Source organism: Varroa destructor, unplaced genomic scaffold, assembly GCF_002443255.2.
Source record: "Varroa destructor unplaced genomic scaffold, Vdes_3.0 BEIS01000004.1, whole genome shotgun sequence".
Classification (NCBI taxonomy): Eukaryota; Metazoa; Arthropoda; class Arachnida; order Mesostigmata; family Varroidae; genus Varroa; species Varroa destructor.
In genome coordinates this window covers 25,832,481-25,840,954 of record NW_019211457.1, presented here as the reverse complement: position 1 = coordinate 25,840,954, position 8,474 = coordinate 25,832,481, and the positions used below count along the sequence as shown (strand labels likewise).

The 8,474-nt window shown below is 37.8% G+C and overlaps 1 long non-coding RNA gene across 2 annotated transcripts; it reads right to left on the bottom strand.

Annotated features, from left to right (window-relative positions):
* Nucleotides 1–1,618: 1,618 nt before the first annotated feature.
* LOC147756010 (uncharacterized) lies at nucleotides 1,619–3,724 on the bottom strand. 2 transcript variants are annotated; one of them, XR_015327464.1, is made up of 2 exons: nucleotides 3,269–3,724; nucleotides 1,619–3,112 (listed from the first exon to the last, which is right to left on the bottom strand). It is a non-coding gene; the product is annotated as an uncharacterized LOC147756010 (long non-coding RNA). The 2 variants fall into 2 exon arrangements; XR_015327465.1 differs by having other exon boundaries at nucleotides 1,619–3,096.
* Between the last annotated feature and the right edge of the window lie 4,750 nt (nucleotides 3,725–8,474).

Sequence of the window (8,474 nt, the reverse complement as noted above, 5' to 3'; positions counted from 1 at the left end):
AAAACAAAAGGGAATTTCTTACGCGTAGCGGATTCGGTGAGCTTTACCGTATTGCGATGCTGCTAATCGCGACTTATTGCACAGTTTAACAACACTCTCTACTCTGTTTGGGTCAGACTTCGGGGTGTGAAATCGATAAGGCTCTCTTTTACTAAATCGATTTCGTGGATCCTCTCAGCCTCAACGGGTTTCGAAGGCTTGTCAAGTCGCCGAGTAACCCTGACCTTTCTCATAAACTCCCAGAGATTTCCAGGTTAACCTACCACTTGAGATTTTCACGTCTCTTCCGTGAAAGACAAGCCTGATCACCACGGGTGCCATTTTTATGAAATACTTCGTCGATCTTTACATAATGCTCACTTTTGTCCGTTTCCGAAATAAGAACCCGCCGTTTTTTTCTTCTTTTTTTTTATTCAGTTGGCTGCGATAGATTACTAGCCCAAGGTTTTCGAGATACTTTTGAGTATCATCATTCAATATTCAGCTGTTTTAGAGCTATCGTTAGATGAGGACAACGGCTCAACATCTGCGCTAGAGTTCAGATCAGTAGCAAAAGCAAAGGCGATTGTAAAAAACAGGTGGCACAAAGAACATATCCATTAGCTTTTTCCTCGGAAAGTCACGATTACAAACAATAACGTCTATATATAGGTATCGTCTATAATATGATAGACTGTATGTTTTCTTCTACTTGCGTATTTACCAATGCTGTTCGTTCGCCTCGAGTTTACACAGGGAAAAAAATCACGTGGCAGAAGAAAAACGGACCAGAATGAATAACAGCGTCAGTTCTCCTGTAACGGCTTCGGTGCTCTGCCGATTCATAATAAATCTCTTATTGCTATTTGGAAGTTTTCTACAATAGAAGGTACAACAATATAAATGCAGGCTGTTTAATATATGACGGGTTGTCTAGTGATTTTCGAGTTGACTCAGGCTAGTCCCCACTTTTGCTAGATCGCAACGAGGTCCCGGACATAACCGTCATACTCGTCACTACAACGGATACGATTATTCCTCATAGTTATCGTAATGGAAAAATTAACAAATACATTAAATACTTTTCATTCACCACCATTTTTCTGAGTTGCCTATTTATAACTCTGAACTGAATATCCTCAACAAAGAAACTCGGCGTTTTTATTATTCCAAATATGATTTTTTTGCAATTTGTTTATGGCCAGCCCAGTTGTCACACATAATAGATAGTACAATGTGCATTGATGCAAATAAATTATAGCTTTCGCTTCTTTGAGGACATGCTATTTTCACAAGAGTTTTTGTTATTGTATGCCATAGTTTATGTTGTCTCGCTTGATTGATTGCACCTTTATTGCAATTTTCGCCCCTATATATATATTGGTGCTCAACAGTGACGGACTATGTTATTTTACCGTGATCGCGGTGCGCTCGCGCAAACGGTCAATCATTCTTTGCTAGCCGCATAAATTTTGTATTTTTCTCATGCGCCGATACATATAGCGTTTGATCGAAATATTTTTTTCAGGTTTTGTATAAGTGTAAGTATCCGGATATAGAAACGAAAGAAGCAAGTATATTCTGTAATGATTCATCTGAAGTCTATATTATGAAGGGCGATTAAATAAAGGAAACAACATTATGGAGGAATTAGTATATTTATTAGTATTTGTGTGACAACGATGAGAATTTCGGCACTCTACAGTTACAAGCAAGAGTTGTATTTACTGAGATACTAGTGCTCTCGCTCCTATTTAGTGACCTACTACTGGTTACAGGTAAAATTAAAAATCATCCAACATTCTAAGTGAAAAGAAAAATAAAAAAAGCCGGTTTATGCACCATCTTTTCGGAATGATTGACAATCTAACGTTTACCCGAATATAATTCAACATATCCAAAACTATACTACGCAGTTTTTATCAATTCAGAGACTCCCATATGTGTGACCATCTTCTTCAGTCGAATTGTGGTCTGAACACATCGTACGATTATGTATTTCTAAAACATGTAAGCCCTGCTCATTGTGATTTTTTGACGATGTCTTTGCAGGTTGTTTTCCTTCAGAGCTTTATGGGAGATATGCGGCCGCAGGCTTGTCTAGTAACATTGAGATACTGATACGATACTGAGTAGCGATGAGATATTTACCTCTGTAGAGTGAGGCTATTTTTACACCCAGGAGAAATAGTATAGAATAGGTATGTATGTATGAACACGTTCAGTGAAACTTGAGTACAAAATATCAACATAAAACTGACTATGATTATTTATATATTGTTATATAGCGTATTAGCAGATGATAATATACAGATGCGCCTAAACAATTTATGTCCCTTTACTGAACTATGTATATGAAAAAAACACAAATGTGTTCTGCAAAGATAAAAAATATTGACAGAAATTCACGTGCGGCTTATATTGAAATTGAAGCGATTATTTTTCATTGTGGTAAGCCCATTACATATTCTAGAAACAGACAATAATAGAGCCAAGCACTGCAACAAAATTTGCCTAGTGCTGTTCTGAGTGAGAACTTGTATATCGATGTGATGCAAACCACAGGCCCAGATAGGACCAGTAGAATAATTACGATAATTCATGGCGATATCCTGTTTCTCCCGGTGTACATTTAAATTGCCTATTATTATTAATTACTTATCTTGACTCTACTTCAACTTGCTTATGTTCTAATTACAAATCCAATTATCAGTTAATATCGATCGTAATACGTCTGTGCAGAATGTCTGCATGTTTTACTTGCACGATGAAGACTTTGCCATTTAGTTTCCGGCGTCTGAAACAGCTTGCAATCGGACTAGTGGAAGATTTGCTTTCTGCAGAATCTACGGTGGGATGAATATTTATGAATAATACCGAAAGTGTTTCATTACTGCCAGCAACAGAGCAGGCAGAGAAGATAGCTGATAGGTCCATAAGTAGATTAACATTTTCGATATACGGACCACGTTACTCGTTCTAGTTGCTGACACGCGCAAACGCTCAAATGCAGGAAAATCCCTGAATCATTGTAATAAGCTTTAGCCCAGTCCTATAAGTGATGCCAGATGACACTGGTTCCAGCACGTTACAATATCCAAAACTAGATGTGTAAACCTAAAGAAATTTCAAGCTCATTACATACAAGGTCTGCTATTAGTGACCACGCATTAGGGGCACTGCTTGGAAACCTAGTTAGATTATCCGGATGGATCAACGCAAAACAATTGATCACAAACAGTTGATTGACTTATTACAACCATCCAACCGCCAGGTAATTAATAGTTACCTCCCACGCAGGTACGAATCGGTGGTCACGTCCCTAGATCTTGAACATCGATGTCTTAAGGAACTCTCCTTACTTCCCAACACCTCGTAGTCCTCTTTGCAAATCAGTACGCGATGTCGTCAAACAAATGACGGAATAGCTAGCATTGTACACCGATAATACGTAGATGGAATAGTTTCTGAATATCATTATTGAGCGAGTGCTTTCACCAATAGTGAGGGCACATTTACTTTTGCCAGCATTCTACAATCGGCTTCCGGAATAGGCAATGCCTGCAAAATAGCTTCTTGAGTAAAAATAGGGCTTATCTTAGTTTTTGTTTTCGCGATTTATTAAGCGTTGCCAAATCGCCTACGAGCTTTAGAATTTTATTGGGAGGGGGGCCTTGGGTATGTTAAACGATATGCGTAAACTCAAAGTAATGCGCGTTTTCATTGTAAGAGTTTTTACGAAGCATTTCTAAAGGAGCAGTCACGCCTCTCGGAGCATGGTTTATTCATTGCTACCCTTTCAACACGGCAGGCTGCCTTCCGAATGCAGTAAATCAATAATTGATCGAACTTAGCACAGACCATACAAACGTTATGACCGTTATTATTCTGTCGTCTGCTGTTTAGCTGAAAGCGTGTTATTTATTATTACATGTGTTAGAATAGATGACGTCGATCGTCCACATCTACATTATGTGTGAGTAGCCAACTCGATACGACCACCGAGGACAGTCTTCGATTCAAAAACCGATGATTATAGACTTTGCCACTAAGATCTTCATAGTAATAGTGATACCTTAAATAACTGATACGTAGGGTGCAACATGCACATTTGGATTCTATATATAAAAAAAGAATGTTCCATCAGTGTTTATACAAGCTGGTGTAAGCTGGCGAAGGTTGTGCGCTTTTGAACATAAACGTCGTTCGCACTTTCTTCGTCACGATCATGTTTCGGCTAACTGGTGTCAAGGGAGCGCACAAAACGTTCGAAAAGTTGATTGCCGACGAAAGAAGCCAATATATGTAGAGTCTAATTTTAAAGATGTCAAAAGAAGGTCTAAATATACTGCGTTGTGATCGCCTAGCGTACTATTATGTTTCCGTTTGTCAAAGGCAAATCTCCCAAACACCTTTAGAATCTGCGCAATCGTCGAAATGTCGGAACAGTGAACTGCCGCCAATCGATAATACCTCGTTTCAGAGTCAAAGTAATCTACGCTATTTTATTCGATAATTTTATTGCTTTCCTACGTACAGCGAGTGCTTATGATTTGCTAGGAAACCCCAGGAAGTCGCGTCTGGGCAGCAATCAGCCAATGGGATCCTGTACACGTCACGAAACATAACTCAATACCAAAAATAGTTGTTTACGTTCCTAAGAACCTTCTCTTTTATTCTAATATTTCCAACTATACTTTACATTGAATTTAAATGAAGACTTAGGTTGCTTTCATTGAAAATTGATAGTTTCAATAAATGAAAGCTTGCTTTATTTTATAGGCAGTCACTAATACCTAGATGCACTTGAATATGCATAATTTACTATCAGACTAGGCCGGCAACAATACCTAATTAGCCGGATGCCAATTTGTCCTAAAAAATCTTCTGCCCGAAAGAAATCGAGTGTACAAATACAATGCAAACTACATGCTCAGGTATAGCCAGAATGAATCAGTATGACAATTCATGATGACATCGAGTGGATTCTTATGTGTCGTTGACGAAACATTACACGTACTATTAATATTAACATTTTATTTAATCAGTGTTTTTTTTTTCATGTCAATCTGATTCTTTCCTAACTGCAGAAAGAATGTCAGTTATCCCTTAATGTAATAGGTTTGTACATGGTGTCGTTTCGCAAACCATGGCATCGTATATTTGTACGATAAGGACGTTGCGTTTAGCCGTATTCATTTTAGGACTATCCTAGTAATGACCTTGAGTCGTCCAAACAAGAAAAGTTACAACGCTTGCACGACTTTGTATCTCCGGGCCTTATTTAATCTGGAAGGGCTGTTTTTCTCCAACACAACAACTACAATGCATAAACATTGCGTCTTTGCTACAATTTATGCATAGTCAAGGTTTTTGTGCTGAACTCACACCCAGCTTCCCGTTAATATCCTTATTAAAAGATTATTAGATTAAATGATTAAATCTATAGAAAGAATATCACATTCGTAGCGGTCACTATAGTTTAAGCAGCAGTTTAAAATCATATAACTAACACAAAATAGTATATCCTGTAACACAAAGCGAGAGATGCTCCGAATTGTATTTTACTAAGTAGATAAGTTTCACTTCGCATAATTACGGAAAGCTATTTCTATAATTTTAATTAATATTTATTTCTACAACATTTTCAGGGGCATTTCCGATGAGCATTTACGGGAGTAATAAATATATTATGAATACTCTTTTCTTTAGAGGTTGTTTTCTGGCATGTTGAACATATATATATATATATAGTTTCGTTTTTCATCTTCATAAGACTATACACTAACACAGACAAATAAGGGCTTGTCGAGATTTCGTTTTCTATAATTACAAAGAAACTCCTCTATACAATGAAGATTTGGCAAATTTCAAATATTTTTTGAGTTACCTCCTGCACCGGACAATAAACGGCTCCGTCTCCCAATAATAATTATAATAACAATTTCACTCTGCTTATTGCTACAATGTTTCAGTGCGTTTCCGTTAGACAACTAATGTAAACACCTTCTCGAAATCCACAGGCTTCGTTAGACCTACGAGATCATATGCTGAAAGATACTATTCTAGGCGTTCTAACCGTTTGCAATGACTTCAGTTACTTTTAAGCCCAACTACCTTGACATTATTGTATAACCTGTTTGAATCCACAAGGCGATCCAACCTTAGGATGGTTACAAGGCCCCATGCTCCAAGGCTAAGCGTAGACTTGTAGCTGGATTGTAGGATCCGAAGCCAGCCATCGTAAAATCCGGATCAAGCGGATCGATTTCTAAATTCATCTTGTCGAATGATCGGCCTTTATGTTACTTCGAAAATGCTTTGATAAGCTTGGCGTTAATAAACCACGTTCACATACGTTGATTTCCTGAATCGATCAGCAACAGGGGCGTCTGAGGAATTAACGGGCTATTTAACCCAGTACCGAATGAGGAAACGCGCTAAGAATGTACAGATACTTACACTCATCCAATATAATGAAGTGAGAAAATTGTTTTGCAGGAACAACGATTTGAATAAACCTGTGATCATATGGTTAAAAAAAATCCCGAGCAATTCTACTGACTGGAAAATAGCATATTTTTTAGCCCTGTGGAAATAAATTTTTAGGTTATGTATATCTCGTCCTCGTTCGTGGCCTTCTGCCATATGTTAGTTGGTTTACTCACTCCCCTCAGCCAAAAATTTTTAAATTTGGTGTTGAAAAACTCGTTCAGTTATGTTTTGAAGCCCTTTACTGTGAAATGCCTGGTTCTTAATTTCATTTTTTTTTGTTTGCACAGGATTCGAAGTATATGAAGGTGCGACCAATTATTACTAGAAGTTATTTGAAGTCTCGAAAAGTAGCTTTGATTATGTTTGTTGGCATTTTATTTCGCATTGCCTAGAGGATGATCTGGCCTCGTTTGCCGGGTCCTTTCTTTAAATAGTCTGGTTGACACGATACAGCTAGGCTAAATAAATGCGCCCATTAACTGTCTGTTTCGTAAAAAGTAGTTTCCAGTGGATTAGGCCCTCAGAAACCCACCAAACGCAAAGTGCAAGTATTTTTTTAAGAAAAAAAAGAATATCATTATGACTGCGCGACGCTTGATACCACGCGAGATAGTGCAATGTTTAGCCGCAGGCTTTTGTATGATTAAGATAATCCACGAAGCACCTTAGCTCCAGGTTTCTGTGTAAACCACGCGACCTGAAGCGGTTATCAACCGCAACATTCGTATGGTTGCAACCCTTTTGTCAGCCGATTATTGAATTGTTGGTCAGCCATATTCCTTCAAAAGTGTTTTAGATGGTCGGCCGGAGCGAGGGACACAATCTAGTTACTGGATAATATTTTCAAACTCGGCAAATGACTCTTTAGCAGCTTTTTGAGCAATAGCGTCGCTGCCGTGCACAAAACAAGTAGCCCCGGCTGTTTCGACAGCCCTAATAGTTTCAATCTTGACAAAATGCGTAAAACAGGAGGTGTCGAAAATGCATTTTTTCCTACCTAAGGCACTTATCTTTAGAAAGTTCTTACGAATTGAAATTGCACCCGTTGCACATTGATAGAGTAGGAAGAGCGCTTTCGAACGGCATATTGAAAGTGAACAAGCGGGCGAAAGTAGAAAAGTCTATTCTAAAAAGCGCAGGAACTTCTGTTTCAGCTTCGAATAATTGAGCCCAATGAAGCTAGGCGCGCATCGATTGCCACTAACTGGCATAGCTTCACAATTTCTTTACATATTAGATATTTGTAATACAATTATTAGTTATAATTAGCCGAGAAATAATATATGCGTACTGTACTATGATACGTAATAATTATAGTATAATGTAATATATAAAAAAACCTTAGGATTACTATATATTAATTATACTGCTCGCGACCACACACTCCGCAAGAAGTTTTCTCAAACAAATAATGCTCGTTTTAAAGCTCTGTACAGCATATCCGTAGTTACCTTTCATGCTAGTACGAACTAGTATTCTTCTCTGTAACCAATTTCTGGACATCAGAAATCAACCTCGTTAGTAAATCCGCCTAACCTTCCAACAAACCTTAATCCTCTTGGAAATCTAGTATGCGGTTTTTAAGTAACTAACTTTATATATTGGAGTATATATACTTAGTATATTGGAGAAATGCGCCTTAATACTACTACTATATGCTTCTACAAAATGAACTTGTTTCCTCTGGCTTTTTATAATCTTTTTCATATAGCGAGAGCTACAAAACAGAAACTCGGGCAGAGATAAGACTGTCTTCATGAGTTCATGCGTAGAACGCCTGTATTTTTACTACCACCTCTGCCAAGACGTAATAAATACCAGACATTCGGATTATTTTTCTAGATTCAATAATCTTTGCCAGGTCGCATGTGAGCTTCGACGTCTCTCTTAATAAGAAAGTCTCCAGTACTAAAAACGATAGCAATAAACTCGCTGTAAGGTGCAGAATCTTTTTTGGAATCGAGGATTTTAGTAAAAGTTTCTTTGAGAAGCAGGGACAG